Source organism: Podarcis gaigeae (genome assembly GCF_964106915.1).
Source record: "Podarcis gaigeae genome assembly, chromosome: W".
Taxonomy (NCBI): Eukaryota; Metazoa; Chordata; class Lepidosauria; order Squamata; family Lacertidae; genus Podarcis; species Podarcis gaigeae.
In genome coordinates, this window is record NC_139695.1 from 14,081,208 (window position 1) to 14,099,117 (window position 17,910).

At 40.2% G+C, this 17,910-nt stretch overlaps 1 long non-coding RNA gene across 1 annotated transcript; it reads left to right on the plus strand.

The window, feature by feature from the left end:
* The first annotated feature begins 5,852 nt into the window (after positions 1–5,852).
* LOC310836026 lies at positions 5,853–16,413 on the plus strand. The gene is made up of 2 exons (XR_014559845.1): positions 5,853–6,006; positions 15,200–16,413. It is a non-coding gene; the product is annotated as an uncharacterized lncRNA (long non-coding RNA).
* Positions 16,414–17,910: the final 1,497 nt, after the last annotated feature.

Consider the following 17,910-nt stretch of genomic DNA (forward strand, 5'->3'; position numbering starts at 1 on the left):
ATCTTAAAAAAAGAACAATTGGATTTGATTTGTTTACAAGAGACCCACATAACAAGAATACACAGAAAAGTGCTTATAAACAAAAGGTTAGGACAGGAATTTATTTCATCGGATAAAGTTAAGAAAAGAGGAGTGGTGATCTATGCAAAGGAGAAATTGGCCCCAAAACTGATTTTTAAAGATGAACATGGAAGAATACTGGCAATTGAAATACAAATCCAAGGAGAAAAGTTTTTGACAGTCGGCATATATGCTCCAAATGAAGGGAAGGCAGAATTTTATAAGAAATTGCATGAGACACTGATGGACTACCTGGATTATAAGGTGATTCTTTTAGGAGATATGAACGGCGGCGTCTCTACATATATGGACAAAGCACAAAGACAGGTGATTTCTAAGGATGGGAGATTACCTAAGACTTTCTTTGAAATGACCGACAACATGGACTTGATAGATATTTGGAGACTAAGAAACCCCCTCGAGAGAGAGGGGACATTTTTCTCAGAGTCCCAGATGACATGGACAAGAATAGATCAAATATGGATTACTAGTGGAATGGCTCCAATGATAAAAAAGTGGAAATCTGCCCAAAGACACGCTCCGACCACAACGCGGTAAAGATGGAAATGAAGGTAACAACAGCTGGTTCCTTTAGATGGAGAATGAATGACGCCCTATTTAGAGATCCAGAAGTCTACAAAAAGGCCCAAAAAACTTTGAGGGACTACTTTGAGATAAATCTGAGGACAGAAGTGGAGAAAAGAGTGATCTGGGATGCAAGCAAGGCCGTGATGCGAGGTTTCCTAATACAGCAGAATTCCCTAAAAAGGAGGAAACAAAATGAGAAGAAAGACAAGATTCTGGAAAAAATAAAAGAAGGCGAAAAGAAATTGAGGTCTAAACCAAAGTCTCATGAGATCTTGAGAGAAATTAAGTTTTACCAGACGCAATATATGGAACTGATGAATAAGGAGATAGAATGGAAGATAAAGCAAATGAGACAAAGGACATTTGAATCAGCAGATAAATGTGGGAAACTCCTATCATGGCAATTGAAGAAGAGACAGAAATTGAACACTGTTACAAGTTTGGAGGTGGATGGAAAGAACATTTCTAAGCCAAATGAGATCAGTAATTGCTTTCAGAGTTATTTCAGAAGACTCTATGCACAAGGGCCAGAAAATGAAGGAGAAATAGAAGATTTTCTCAAGAAATATGAATTACAAAAAAATTCGCAACAGAGTGTGCAGACTCTGAATGAGAAAATAACTGAGCAAGAAATAGAGGGTGCCATTCAGAATATGAAACTAGGGAAATCTCCAGGACCAGATGGACTAACCTCCAGATACTATAAGGCGTTAAAGGAATGGTTAATACAGCCGCTTAAGGAGGTTTGTAATGAAATATTAGAGGGGAGGAAGGCACCTGAATCGTGGAAAGAAGCTTTTATTACACTTATACCAAAGACTGAGGTTGATAAAAAACAGATCAAGAACTACTGCCCAATATCTTTATTGAATGTGGATTACAAAATATTTGCAGACATTTTGGCAAAAAGATTGAAGAAAGTGTTGGTGGAGGAGATTCATAAGGACCAGGCAGGCTTTCTCCCGGGTAGACACCTATCGGATAATGTAAGGAACATAATTGACATAACAGAAATGCTGACAGTTAATAGTAATACAAAGGCAGTTTTGATTTTTGTGGACGCGGAGAAAGCCTTTGACAACATTTCTTGGAAGTTTATGAAGAAGAATCTCCATGGGATGGGGGTAGGCCAAAGATTTGAAAATGGTATAGGTGCAATATATTCGGAACAAAAGGCAAAATTAATTGTAAATAATGTGGTTACGAATGAACTTCTTATAGAAAAAGGGACACGGCAGGGGTGCCCAATTTCCCCGTTACTTTTTATATTAGTCCTGGAGGTTCTGTTAAACATGGTAAGGGGTGACCAGCTGGTTAAAGGAGTTCAGGTCGGAGCCAGAGAGTACAAACTGAAGGCTTTTGCAGATGACTTAGTTTTGACCCTACAGGAGCCAGACACTAGTACAAAAAGAGTTTTAGAACTAATCCGAGTTTTTGGTCAGGTAGCAGGATTTAAATTGAACAAACAAAAAACCAAGGTCTTGGAAAAAAAACTTAACAAGCGTGGAAAGAGAGAGGTTTCAAGAGGAAACTGGTTTAATTATGGCAAAAAAGTGAAATACCTGGGAATTAATATGACACCTAAAAATGTGAATTTATTTAAAGACAATTATGATAAATGTTGGACTGAGATTAAGAAGGATCTAGAAATATGGTCGAACTTGAAGCTTACCTTGCTAGGACGAATTGCAGTGATTAAAATGAATGTATTGCCTAGAATGTTATTTTTGTTTCAGACATTACAAATTGTGGATAAACTGAATTGTTTCAAGAAGTGGCAGAAAGATATATCTAAATTTGTCTGGCAGGGCAAAAAGCCCAGAATAAACTTTAAGATACTCACTGATTCAAAAGAAAGAGGGGGATTTGCCCTGCCAGACTTAAGACTGTACTATGAATCGGCAGCTTTCTGCTGGTTGAAAGACTGGCTACTACTTGAAAACGCAGACATTCTGGATTTGGAAGGTTTTAATAACATGTTTGGTTGGCATGCATATATCTGGTATGGCAAGGTTAAAGTGCACAAGGGTTTTAAAAACCATATTGTCAGGAAAGCATTATATAATGTTTGGACTCGGTATAAGGATTTGCTGGAAAATAAAACTCCCAGGTGGTTATCACCAATGGAGGCTAAAGAGGTGAAGAAGCTAAACACGAGAACCAACTGGCCAAAATATTCTGAGATTTTAGAAATAGAGAGTGGCAAATTTAAATTACAGAGTTTTGAGAAGATAAAGTCCAAGGTACGAGATTGGCTCCATTATTATCAAATAATGGAGGCCTTTAAACAAGACAGGAAAATTGGGTTCCAGGTGGAAAAATCGAAATTAGAAACTGAATTGTTAGAATCCAATACTAAGAACCTATCAAAGATGTATAACTTGCTGTTGAAGTGGAATACAATTGATGAAACTGTTAAATCAGCAATGGTTAGATGGGCACAGGACCTAGGACATGACATTATGTTCGCTGACTGGGAACAGTTGTGGATCACAGGTATAAAATTTACGGCTTGTAATGCCTTAAGAGAAAACATTATGAAAATGATTTATAGGTGGTACATGACCCCAGTCAAGCTTGCTAAGATTTATCATCTGCCCAATAATAAATGCTGGAAATGTAATGAGACTGAAGGTACCTTCTTTCACCTTTGGTGGACCTGCCCGAAGATTAAAGCTTTCTGGGAAATGATTTATAATGAAATTAAGAAAGTACTTAAATGTACTTTTCATAAGAAACCAGAGGCATTTCTTTTGGGTATGGTGGGCCAACTGGTGCCAAGGAGGGACAAGATCTTTTTTATGTATGCCACAACGGCAGAAAGGACTCTACTAGCAAAGTATTGGAAGACACAAGAGCTACCCACGCTGGAAGAATGGCAGGCGAAAGTGATTGACTTTATGGGACTGGCAGAAATGACCGGCAGAATCCGCGACCAGGAGAAAGAAACTGTGGAGGAAGATTGGAAGAAGTTTAAAGTATATCTTAAAAATCGCTATAAAATTGAGGAGTGTTAAAGTGTGAAGGGAAAGGAAGATGTAATTACAGCTATATTTATTCTTTTTCATTTAATGTGATATTGAAAAGGAGAATAAGTTTAAATTTTAATTGGTTAAAAGAGTTGCTGAAAAATTGTGAAACTAGGATGCAAAAAGGGGAAGGTATGGGGAAGTCCGAGAAAAGAGGCTTATGAAAAGGAGGTTAAGAAAGTTAGATCTATGTTTTCTTTTTGTGTGTGTCTGTTGTTGTATGTATTGTTTAGTGTTGCTGTGTCGATAAAATTGGAAAATCAATAAAAAATTGGAAGTTGCTGTGTCGATAAAATTGGAAAATCAATAAAAAATTATTTTTTAAAAAAAGAAATGTACATAATGAGAATGTACGTTGTATTTTCACAGACAGGGGTGGAGAGTTTTGTTCAGAAGAGTTTGAGGCTTTTCTTTCTGAACAGGGCATTGAGCATAGGACTGCCACGCCCAGATCACCCTGGCAGAATGGTTTATGTGAGAGAATAAACCAGACCCTGCAGCAAGGAATCAGAACACTATTACATGATTCGGGGCTGCCCAATCCCTTTTGGGCCGAAGCTCTTTCGTTTTTCTGTCACGTGTATAACAGGAGGTACCAGTCTAGTATAAATTGCACCCCGTATGAGATGCTTCACGGAAGGAAGCCATGTGTAAAGCATTTTAAAAAATTTGGACTGGAGGTTTGGGTGCACACCTTGCAGGGTGACAAACTGAGCAAGCGTGGAGAACATGGTGTTTTCCTAGGGTATGAGAAAGGGTCTTATCGTGTCCTGATCACAGACACAAAAACCATAAGGCTGACCAGGAGTATTGACGACAATCCACAATGGGACAGAGTTGGCGTTTTTCAGTGCCATCCCATTTGTGATGATGGTGCAAAAGGGACAAAGAAAGTTAAGAGGGAGGCAAGTTCTGATGTGATTGATAATTCTGATGCCAATGTAGTTCCAGATGATGGCACAGATTATCAGAGCCCAAAAGCCTCAGGTGAGTCTGACGCTGATTCAGACTTAGCAGCTTCATATACTTTAGCTCCCCATTCTCCCAACGAGGAGGAAGCACCAGAACAAGAGGATCAGAGAGTTCTGCGCAGGTCCGAGAGAACAACCAAGGGTGTACCACCGACAAGGTTTTCTGAAGAGTTTGCAAAGACTGCGGTCACATGCAACTCTGGTGGGATTTTTAATCCAGACATGAAGTGTGTTAAGAGTAATAGCACAAAACGCTGCATTTATTTCCTTACCTGATATTTGAAGGAAAGCATGTATTTGAGTTCTGAAAAGTGGTTTGTTCAAATCTGCCTAATTAGAAATGTCAATTTGCATTTGAGAGTGAGAAATGTGTATGTTTCTAGAAGCTGCTTATCCATTTGTGTGTTCACAATGTGTATTTTGTGTAAACTACAGGTTGAGATTTATGTTTTAACTCTTTCCTAATGGACACAGAGTGGTTGTAGTAACTGTTTAATGATGTGATAAAGTCTCTTAGATAAGGGGGGAGAGAGATACCTGCAGATATGTTAACCAAGGTTGTAAACAGAGAACAACTTTTGGAGTGTGTGTGCAAATTGCAGTTATGTAAAAGATTCTTGAAATGGTCGGATGAAATGGGGGAGGATGAGGAGATTTCACCCCTCCCATACCCAAGAATCTCCTGATGATCTCCTGATGGTCTCTGCTGACTCTCCAGAGAGGAGGAGGCGTGTTCTGCTATCTACTTATTCTGCCCCAGCACCACATCTGTGTGTGTGAGAGAGAGTCAGTCAGTCAGTGTATCGGAGAGAGAGAGAGAGTGTTAGAGATCCTAGAGATAAGGTTGCTGCTAAGAGCAGCTGCAGACTCTCAGTGTAGCATTGATTTATGCTTAGAATATTCAGCTCTGTATATAGTTTTGTATCATAGTTGTAGTTACAGAATAAAAGGAAGATATTCTACAGAGCTGCTCTCCGAGTGGTTTATACTCTGCAAGACTGCAAAACTCTGCTGCGCAACGACTGTATTATTGAGACAGTGAATCCGGTGCTCTCAGCTCTAAGCTGTGAGTCCACAGCACTGTGACCTGTTCCTGTGAGAAAGGAGGTCTCTGGCGGTGCTACCCAGCTCGCCTAGCCCAGTCGGGGTTGAGGTGCATGAGTCCAGTTGGTGCACTGGCTCAAGGGCGATGCTGACAATGCCCATGCAGTTAAAAAAGGGTGAGTCTTGGGCGCATTTGGTAGTGCTCCCTTCTCATCCTACTGCTTCTATTATGGATAGTAATTTGCACCAGCTCTCTCCTCTTTCTCCACAGCTATTAGCTGTAATCCAGAGGATTGGTGAACAGAAACTTCTTTGTAAGTATAAAATTAATGGCAAAGTTTTGAAAGGCTTGATTGACACGGGCGCAGACATTTCTGTCATTTCCAATAATTGCTGGGACCCCACGTGGCCCCTTGAGCCTGCCTCTGCAGTTTGGGGTGTGGGTGGACCTCAAACCTCTTCTAAAAGCGCACAGTGGCTGCCTGTTTCTCTGCCTGATAGCTCTGAAACCATTGCATACATCCAGCCCTGTGTGCTGAAAACCCACCTCAATCTGTGGGGCAGAGACCTGCTACAACAATTACAAGCTACCATCCAATTTAATGAGTAAGCTTGCACTCCCCCTTACCTGGAAATCTACCACCCTTATATGGGTGGAACAATGGCCCATAACTGGGGGAAAGCTACTTGCTTTAAAACAATTGGTTAATGAACAATTATTGGCAGACCATATTGAGCCCTCTGTTAGCCCCTATAATACCCCCATTTTCGTCATAAAAAAGAAAAGTGGGAAATGGAGATTTCTCCGGGATTTAAGGAAAATTAATGAAATCCTTGAACCCATGGGGCCCTTGCAGTGTGGTCTGCCTAATCCAAATGTGATCCCCATTCCTATCAATTGGCTATCATAGATTTGCAAGATTGTTTCTTTTCCATTCCTTTACAGGAAAAGGATCGTAAATTCTTTGCTTTCACTGTTCCTGTGTTAAATAATAGCCAGCCCACGGAACGATATCAATGGAAAGTCCTACTGCAGGGAATGTTGAATTCCCCTACCATGTGTCAACATTATGTGAATCAAGCCCTCCAGCCTTTCCGTCTTCAGTATCCACACCTTCTAATCTGTCATTACATGGATGATATATTATTGGCTGGCCCCCACCTTCCCCCTCAATGGAAACAGGATATGGTAGCCTGTTTGTCAATTTATGGTTTGCGAATCGCTCCCGAAAAGGTGCAGGAATCCTCTCCTTTTCATTATCTAGGACACAAAATGATAGCTAGCTATTCCATTCCCATAGTCCCTGAGCTTCATGCTCCAAAAACAATGAAATATGTCCAGCTACAACAATTGCTGGGCAATATTAATTGGATAAGACCTTTTTTAAAAAACAAAACAAAACATTTTTATTGCATTTTCAGTTTACAGAAGAAAAAAGAAGAAAAAAGAGTAATACTCCAACTTTTAAAATACATTTTAAAGTTGTTAGCTGGACTTCTCCACACCTCCCTCCCCCTGCGTTCTTTACAATAAAACATATCAGCAAATTATTACCTTGTTTCGTATCTTATTTATATCTTTCAAAATATTTTACTTCTAAATTTAAAGTACCTTTTATCCAGTGTTTATGCCTTAAGATAAAGAATATAGTAACCTTAAATTTCAACTTTTTCTTAATTATAACTTGTCTTCCTATTTTCCCGATCTAGTTGCAGGAGCTAAATTCCAAAACATGCAGATTCTTAACATTCATACAACTTATATTGTTTTTGCAAATAGTCCTTAAATTTTTTCCAATCTTCTTCCGTTGTCTCTTCACCCAAATCTCGGATTCTGCCAGTCATTTCAGCCAGTTCCATATAGTCCATCAACTGCGTCTGCCACTCTTCCAGCGTGGGAAGATCTTGTGTCTTCCAATATTTTGCTATAAGTATTCTTGCTGCTGTAGATGCATACATAAAAAATGTTTTATCCTTCTTTATCACCCTTTGGTCCACAATGCCCAGGAGGAAGGCCTCTAGTTTCTTGGGAAAGGTGTACCTGAACACCTTTTTTAATTCATTATAGATCATTTCCCAGAAGGCCTTCACTTTTGGACAAGTCCACCAAAGGTGAAAAAATGTCCCTTCAGCCTCCTTACATTTCCAACATTTATTATCAGACCGATGGTAAATTTTTGCAAGTTTGACTGGGGTCATGTACCACCTATATATCATTTTCATAATATTCTCTTTCAAGGCATTACATGCCGTAAATCTCATTCCAGTGGTCCATAACCTTTCCCAGTCTTCGAACATAATGTTGTACCCAATATCCTGAGCCCATTTTATCATGGCTGATTTAACTATCTCATCCTGGGTATTCCATTTAAGCAGCAAGTTATACATTCTCGAGAGTACCTTGGTCTTAGATTCTAACAGTTCTGTCTCTAGTTTCGATTTTTCCACCTGGAATCCTATTTTTTTGTCCGACTTAAAAACTTCTTGAATTTGAGCATAGTGAAACCAATCTTGCACCCTATTCTTTAATTTTTCAAAGCTCTGCAGTCTCCAATTGTCTCCAGTTTTTTCTATCATTTCCCTATATTTTGGCCATCCGACCTCCATATTGAGTCTTTTTCTGGCCTTGGCCTCCGCTGGTGATAACCACCTCGGGGTCTTACCTTCTAGTAAGTCTTTGTATTTTGTCCAGACCATGAATATAGCTTTCCTGACAATATGGTTTTTGAACATTTTATGAACCTTTACCTTGTCATACCACAAATATGCATGCCATCCAAAAGCATTGTCATGCGCTTCCAGATCTAGGACATCAGTGTTCTCAAGAAGTAACCAATCTTTCATCCAGCAGAAAGCCGCAGCTTCATAATATAACCTTAAGTCTGGCAGGGCAAATCCCCCTCTCTCTTTGGCATCAGTTAGTATTTTAAATTTTATTCGGGGCTTTTTGCCCTGCCAGACAAACCTAGAAATATCTTTCTGCCACTTCCCAAAACACTCCACTCTGTCTACTATCTGTAGGGTCTGAAACAAAAATAACATCTTCGGCAATACATTCATCTTTATAGCTGCAATTCGGCCCATCAAGGAAAGTTTCAATCTTGACCAAATCTCTAAATCTTTCTTAATTTCTGACCAACATTTTTCATAATTATCTTTAAACAGATTCAAATTTTTGGCAGACAAATTTACCCCTAGGTATTTTACCTTTTTAACAACATTTAATTCTGTCTCTTTCTGAAACCCATCTATTTCCAAAGGTGTCAAGTTTTTCTCCAAAACCTTAGTTTTTTGCTTGTTCAATTTAAACCCCGCTACCCGACCAAATTCATGAATTAGTTCCAACACTCTCTTCGTACTAGATTCTGGCTCCTGTAATGTTAAAACCAAATCATCTGCAAAAGCTTTCAGTTTAAATTGTTTCACTCCGACCTGTATTCCTTGTACCAACCGGTCTTCCCTGATCATTTTCAAAAGCACCTCCAGAACAGAAATAAATAACAGAGGGGATAGGGGGCACCCTTGTCGTGTTCCTTTTTCAATTTTAAATTCTTCTGTCACCACATTGTTTACAATCAATTTCGCTTTCTGCTCTGAATAAATTGCTTCTATTCCATTTTCAAACCCCCGTCCCACTCCCATCCCTTCCAAATTTTTCTTCATAAAACTCCAAGAGATGTTGTCAAAGGCCTTCTCCGCATCAACAAAAATTAACACTGATTTTGTATTGATGTTGGTTTGCAAAAGTTCCAAAATGTCAATAATATTCCTAGTATTGTCAGACAAATGTCTTCCTGGGAGAAAGCCTGCCTGGTCTTTATGGATTACTTCATTTAATACTTTTTTAAGTCTACTCGCCAAAATGTCTGCAAAGATTTTGTAATCCACATTTAGGAGTGAGATGGGACAGTAGTTCTTTAGTTGAGTCTTTTCAGTTTCCACTTTAGGGATCAATGTGATGAAAGCTTCTTTCCACGATTCCGGTGCCCTCTTCCCCTCCAAAATCTGGTTGCATACCTCCATTAGTGGTTGTATCAAATAATCTTTCAATGTCTTATAATACTTGGAGGTAAGCCCATCCGGACCTGGAGATTTGCCTAGTTGCATATTCTGAATGGCACTCTCTATTTCTTGTTGTGTTATTTTATGATTCAGGATTGTTCTCTTTTCCTGAACAAGTTTTGGTAGACCATTTGTTTTCAAAAATTGGTCTATCTCCTTCTCCTCTTGTGGCCCTTGAGTGTAAAGCTTTTTAAAGTATCTCTGGAAACACTTCCTAATTTCTTCTGGTTTCTGGATATTTCTCCCTTCAATCTCTAGATTGGTGACTGTGTTCAATTTTTGTCTCTTTTTCAGTTGCCATGCTAAAAGTTTCCCACACTTATTAGCTGATTCGAATGATCTTTGTTTCATTTGTTTAATTTTCCACTCAACTTCTTGATTTATCAATTTCGCATACTGTGCTTGATAAAATTTAATTTCTCTCAAGATCTCCTTCGATTTTGGTTTGGATCTCAACTTTTTCTCTCCATCTCTTATCTTCTCTAAGATCTTGTCTTTTTTCCCATTCCAGAGCCTTTTCTTTATCGTATTCTGTTGTATCAGAAACCCTCTCATAACTGCTTTACTTGCGTCCCAGATTGTTCTTTTTTCCACCGTGGTACTCAAATTAATTTCAAAATAGTCTTTCAAAGTTTTTTGGGCCTTCTTCACAATCTCCTGATCTCTTAATAGGGTGTCATTCATTTTCCATCTGAAGGAACCGGTTGGAGTAAGTCTTAATTCCATTTTCATAGCATTATGGTCGGAGCAAGTTTTTGGGCAGATTTCCACTTTTCTAGTCATCGGTGCCAGCCTCCTAGTTATCCATATTTGGTCTATTCTTGTCCATGACAGATGGGCCTCAGAAAAGAAGGTTCCTTCTTTACCTAGGGGGTTTTTTGTCCTCCAGATATCAATTAAGTCCATATTGTCGGTTAGTTCAAAAAAGGTTTTAGGTAGTCTGCCATCTTTTGTTAAGCTTTGATCTTGTGACTTGTCCATATTTGTGGAGACCACTCCGTTCATATCTCCCATCAAAATGATGTTAGTGTAGTCTAAATAGTCCAGGATTGTCTCATGCAGTTTCTTGTAAAATTCTGATTTCCCCTCATTCGGTGCATAAATTCCTAATAACAAAAATTTTTCTCCTTGAGTCTGTATTTCAATAGCCAAAATTCTTCCTTGCTCATCTTTAAATAAAAATTTTGGTGACAGGCTCTCCTTTGCGTAGATCACCACTCCTCTTTTCTTAACTTTGTCCAATGAAATAAATTCTTGGCCTAATCTTTAGTTAATCAAGACTTTTCTATGGAGCCTGGTCACGTGTGTTTCCTGCAAGCAAATAATATCCAATTGTTCTTTTTTCAATATATGAAAGATTCTTCTTCTTTTCTCTGGGGAATTTCCGCCATTTATGTTCCAACTAAGCCTAATCTTTTGTTAATCAAGACTTTTCTATGGAGCCTGGTCACGTGTGTTTCCTGCAAGCAAATAATATCCAATTGTTCTTTTTTCAATATATGAAAGATTCTTCTTCTTTTCTCTGGGGAATTTCCGCCATTTATGTTCCAACTAAGCAACTGCAGAGACATCCTGGATCAAACTATTTGTCCTGTGGTGGCGTCCCTTTCTTTTGGTCCTCTGGTCCCGAGGGTGTAGGTGCTGGTACAGGTGTAGGTAGTGGTGGTGGCCAGGCTCCTGTTGTCCCTTTCTGTAGGTCCTCTTCGTAATCGTTCAAAAACTTTTGTTGGTCTTCTGCTGATCTGATTTTAACTTTCTTTCCTTTAAAATTAAAAGATAGTCCTTGAGGGAACTCCCACCTGTAAGGAATTGAGTTGCCTCTCAGTAATTTTACAAGTTCCGTATAAGTCCCTCTAAGATTCAAAAGCTGTTTAGGTATGTCTCTATAGATTTCAGCTCTGTTGCCCTGAATGACAAGCGATTTTCCAAAGTGGAGGCCTAATATTTTATCTCTCTCTTGCTTAGATCTTAAAACAATCAAACAGTCTCTAGGTTTATCCTTCCTCGTCACTCTTCCCAATCTGAAAGCAGTCACAATTTTAAAATCTTTATCCTCTTCAATACCCCATTATCTAGGACACAAAATGATAGCTAGCTATTCCATTCCCATAGTCCCTGAGCTTCATGCTCCAAAAACAATGAAATATGTCCAGCTACAACAATTGCTGGGCAATATTAATTGGATAAGACCTTATTTTAAAATCCCTCTTGAAGTTTTGCGGCCGCTCTTTTCAGCCTTAAAAGGCCACCAATCTCCTGGTGAGCAAATTACCTTGACCTCTTCTCAACAGAAAACTGTTGCCCAGTTAAAGGAAATTATGCGTATCCACTGGGTTGACCAAGCAATTCTTAATGTTTTGCCAGATGTAGTCATAATGACAGATTCAGTCCAACCTTTTGCGGCCCTTATTCGGTTAGGCCCATCAAAAGTTCACATAATTGAATGGCTGTATTTACATCACATGCCGAAGAACACGGTGACTCCTTTAGTGGATCTCCTTGCTCAGCTCATCAGCAAGGGTCGCCGCCGATGCAAAAGTCTCTTTGGCATCGATTGCCGCCAAATTATTGTGCCCATGCCCTTAGAACAATGGGAAACTGTTTTTTTCCACTAGCATGGATTTGCAGTGCGCTTTAGCTGATTTTGTCGGCCAGGTGGGATGTCATGTGCCTGCCGACCCTCGCCTGCAAATGGGTAAACAATTTCCACTATATTTCTCTTCTATATTGTCTCCTGTCCCTTTGGATGCCCCTACTGTTTTTACTGACGGAGCCCCCTCCAGGGGGGTGGTTGCATGGCAACAGAATGGGAAATGGCACAGCCTCTATACTCTTCCACAAAAATCAGCTCAGCGTTCTGAGTTGGCAACTGCTGTTAAAGCCCTGCATCATTTCTCTTCACAGCCAATTAATTTGGTGGTGGGTAGTCTTTATGCTGCAAATGTTATAACTCGTTTACAAGGCAGCTATGCAAGTCCCTTATTGGATGACAATCTATTGAGCCTTTTCCTGTCTTTACAATTGCTTCTCTCCAATCGCTCCCACCCACTATTTGTGGTGCACATTCGCTCTCACCAACCCTTCCCAGGCTTTCTCACTGATGGTAATGCAAAAGCAAACTCTTTGCTTAGGGCTTTGCCTGTCTCCCCCATTGAAAGTCATGCTTTCCATCATCAGAATGCGAAAGCTCTTAGCCGCCAATTCCAAATTCCGTTGGAAGCGGCTCGCGCAATCATCCAACAATGCCCTCAATGCTCTAATCAGATTGGCCACCCCAGCCCTGGCATCAATCCCCGTGGGCTGGAGGCCAACCAGTTGTGGCAAATGGATGTGACTCATTTTTCCCCTTTCTCACCTTGGAAGTTTATACATGTCTGCATTGATACGTTCTCTGGCTTTATTTGGGCCACCCCCCAAAGGGGAGAACAGGTTAAACATGTTTGCAATCATCTTGTTCGTACCATGTCAGTCATGGGCAAACCTCACTCCTTGAAAACTGACAATGCCCCAGCGTATTGCGCGAAAAGCTTTGCTCAGTTCTGTGAAACTTGGAATATTCACCATTTATTTGGCATCCCTTATAATTCCCAAGGCCAAGCTATTGTTGAACGTGCTAACCGCACCTTAAAAACTGCCTTAATTCGGCAGGAAAAATAGGCCGGAGTCCCAGCCTCACTTTCAGAAAAGGAAGGCTGGTTGGCTAGTGTTCTCTTTACTCTTAATCATTTAAATGTTTCCATACAGGATCATGAATACTTTACTCGCCTCCAAAAGCATTTTCAGCAAAACGAGATACTTCCAGCCCCGCTGGTCCGTTATAAAATATTACCCTCCAACGAATGGAGTGAACCAGTAAAACTGATTACCTGGGGAAAGGGTTATGCTGCAGTTTCTACTCCACAGGGTGCTCGCTGGGTTCCCGCACGCTGCGTCCACCTCTACTGTGGCATGGCAACAGGCCCTGCAGAATCCGATACCGCAGTTCGACTGTCAACTCCAGATCGCCCAGGATGTGGCGCCCGGCCCCCCCAGGACTCGCAAGCGGGGAAATCGTAATGGACCAGTGACGTGGGGCCAAATAAAATCACTCTCACTTCAAGCTGAACAGTTTAGAAAGGAAAGGCAGCTAGAAGCAACCCCTGATAATTTGCTTCTGTGTCTCATTTCCTGCCTTAATATAAATTCCATTTAAAAAATTCTTTCCAGTAGCACCTTAAAGACCAACTAAGTTAGTTCTTGGTATGAGCTTTCGTGTGCATGCACACTTCTTCAGATACACAGAATGTGTACACAGTGTGTATCTGAAGAAGTGTGCATGCACACGAAAGCTCATACCAAGAACTAACTTAGTTGGTCTTTAAGGTGCTACTAGAAAGAATTTTTTTTGTTTTGACTATGGCAGACCAACACGGCTACCTATCTGTAACTATAAATTCCATGATAGTGCTCATTTTCAGTGTTTTGTTTTTGCCCCTCTCTGCTTCCACTAACAGCGGTGATTCGACACCAATAAATGTGTGGGAATCTTTTGCAAAAACCCTCAATGTTTCTTCTTTTTGCCTAACTCAACAGGTATCAATAGGTGAAATCCTTGGCTCTTGCCTTATCCCTGTTTGTCATGACCCTTTCGATATGCAAAATGATACCTGGTTTTATTCATCCCTACCCCAAAATGATTCTCTTTGCACCCTTGGTTATTCCGGTTACCATCACTGGGGTAACCAAGTGCGCCGACGCCCACCTCTGGCCATTGATTTGTTGACCCCATACGTGGCTTCCTTTAATGTCACATGTGCCCGTATGGTCAATTGCACAAAAGCCAACTGTGTGAAAATGGGCAAGGATGAGGATAAGAGAGTCTGTGTACTGGTCCAGTAAACGCTTCCACTGCGCAACCAGCAACAGTTCTCTTTGCAGAGCATTAATTAAGTCCAGTGCAGAGATTCTTGTTGCAGTACAAGCTTCAGAGTCTCAGCAGCAAAGAAATAACAACACAGGGAAGCCTGTCTTTCCAAAGACAGGTTTATTGCAGAAAGATAACAGAAACACCTCCGGAGCTTTCAGACATTTTTGCTTCACGCCCCACAGGCAGAGAAAATACTCTTTATATACTGAGCAACTTAACAACTTAATGAGCTTGACTACTTAAAGTCACATGACATTGCTAACTTGCCAGCGTCTTAGGTTTCACACCCTAACATTTAACTGCTCTAATTATGTAAATATTTCATATATATATAAATATACAGAGCTGCCTGAAGGCTGGTTCTGGTCGTGCCCAGGCTACACATTCAATTATATTCCAGCAAACATTAGCCATGGCACACCTTGTTGTTTAAGCCGTTTAGCCATCATTTTACCCAAAAAGCATCATTTGTCCCACTCTCGATATCGCCGCTCTGTGGAATCGACTAATGATTGTGATGATTCTGTTTCTCTTCCTAGCAGATCTGAATATATTTCTCTAGCTGTCTCTCTCTTAGGAGTCCCTGGATTGGCTGTACGGAATAGTATGAACATTAACTCTTTAGCTTGCTCCGCAGCAAAAGCCTTGAATTCTACTTCACAAGCTCTTCACCTCTTGAATAAAGAACAGAGTGACTTGCGTCATGGACTCTTACAGAATCGTGCTTCAATTGATTATTTGCTGATGCTTCATCATTATGGCTGTGAACAAGTGGATGACATGTGTTGTTTCAATATTACTGACAATTCCAAAGCTATTCAAAAGCAAATCTCTCATTTGCAAAATCTCACACACCACATCAAACAGGATGTTGGACTTTCTGGCCTCTGGGATTCGTTTACCCAGTGGCTCACTGGCTGGTTGCCAAATCTGAATTGGCCTCGCAATCTCTTTCAATATGTTATTATCATAGTATGTATATTAATTTTGCTATGTTGCTTCGTCCAATGCATTCCTGGTCTCATACGCCTTTGGTCTCAGTGTTTTTCTCCTCCTCAGCCACCCAATAAAATCATCGCTGCCTACTTTGCGAAATGGCAGCACCAACAGTAAACATTAGGGGAGATGTGGGCAGACTTATTTCGGGCATGTGCTGGCAAACCACGTATCCCGAAGTATTTTTGTCCCACTCACCCTGAAATCACATAACAGCACCAGTGGACGGACTTATTTCGGGCATGCGCTGGCAAACCACGTATCCCGAAGTATTTTTGTCCCACTCACCTTTAAATAAAAAAGAAAGGAGGAGATGAAGGGAAGCCTTGCTTCTGCACATGACTGTGGCATGATGGGAAGTCTTGCTTCTAAGCCTTGCTTCTGCACATGCTGCACAAATCGTTCTAATACTAAGACGTTCCCTCATCACCTTAGAATGTTCAGTTCACATTGAGTTCAGGAAAACATTATACTCTGACCTGTTCTTAATGCATAGTTGACCACATCTATCGGAACGTAATTGTTTAAGTCTTGCTATATCAATCACTAGTTATATTTTAATTAGGAGGTTTTCATGCCTGTCTAGTTCTGTGCTCCCTTTCCCAGCCTTTAATCTATCGGTGATTAATGCCTATATGCAACCTTTTGCTTTGTACTTGTGTTAACCAATCAGCAATAAGCACATATGTGGCAATGCTGTAATATTCAATAAAAGGGACTCCCCGAGACATGCTCGAGAGATGACTCCCATATGACACTTGCTACTTGTCTGTCGTTTATTTCAACCCAACAACTCATTATAGATCAAATCCCAAAACTCCTTTATTTTGTTACATGACCATCACATGTGGTAAAATCGGCGTCCTTTTCCTTGCATTTCCAGCAAGTTTTGCTACTTGTCCTATACATTTTTGCCAGTCTGGTGGGAGTGAGATACCAACGATAAACCATTTTCATTACATTCTCTTTTAAAGATGAAGAAGAAGAGTTTGGATTTGATATCCCGCCTTTCACTCCTTTTAAGGAGTCTCAAAGCGGCTAACATTCTCCTTTCCCTTCCTCCCCCACAACAAACACTCTGTGGGGTGAGTGGGGCTGAGAGACTTCAGAGAAGTGTGACTGGCCCAAGGTCACCCAGCAGCTGCATGTGGAGGAGCAGAGACTCGAACCCGGTTCCCCAGATTATGAGACTACCACTCTTAACCACTACACCACACTGGCAGAGCATGCGGTGAATTTTAGGTTCTTGTTCCAAAGTTTAGCCCATGCATCATAGTCTATGTTATGTCCCAAGTCAATAGCCCATTTTTTCATGGCCTCTTTTATGAATTCATCTTTTGTGTTCCATTCTAATAAAAGATTGTACATTTTCGAGAGTGGTTTGAGCTTACTTTCTATAATATCTGTTTGGAATTTCGATTTCTTATCTTCAAATCCTAATTTTTTATCAACTTTAAGAACATCATTGACTTGATGGTAATGCAACCATCCTGCCAATTTTTCTGCAATACAATTATAGGGCTTCAATTTCCAACCTTTCTCTGATTTCATCAGAATCTCCTCGTATGTGGCCCCTCTCCCTTCCATGTTCAGTTTTTTTACCGTTAACATATCGATTGGTGACACGCACCACGGTGTTTTCCTTTCCAACAAGATCTGATTTCTGTCCCAAACTTCAAAAAGAGCACCCCTTATCACATGGTTTGTAAACCCTCTATGCACTTTTGCTTTACCATACCAGAGGTAGGAGTGCCACCCATATCTATTGTTATGACCCTCCAAATCTAACAAGTCTGGGTTTTCCAGGGTTATCCAATCCTTTATCCAGCATACACAAGCTGCTTCATAATAGAGTTTCAAGTCAGGTACTGAGAACCTTCCTGTCCGTCAATATTTTAAATTTAATTCTTGGTCTTCTCCCTTGCGATATGAAGCGCGAGAGAGTCTTTTGCCATTCTTTGAATTGTCTTAGAGCTCTAATTATTGGGATCGTTTGGAACAAAAATAACATTTTCGGTAATATATTCATTTTAATCGCTGACATTCTTCCACTCATTGACAGCTTTAATCTATCCTATATTTCTAAATCTCTTTTAATCTCCTTCCACACTGGTTGATAATTATCATTAACTAGATTTATAATCTTTGCTGTCATCCAAATTCCCAAATATTTTACTTTTTTGACCACCTTAATTTCACTTTCTTGTTCCAACCTTTCTACCTCGCTCTTTTCCAAATTTTTGCCCAACATTTT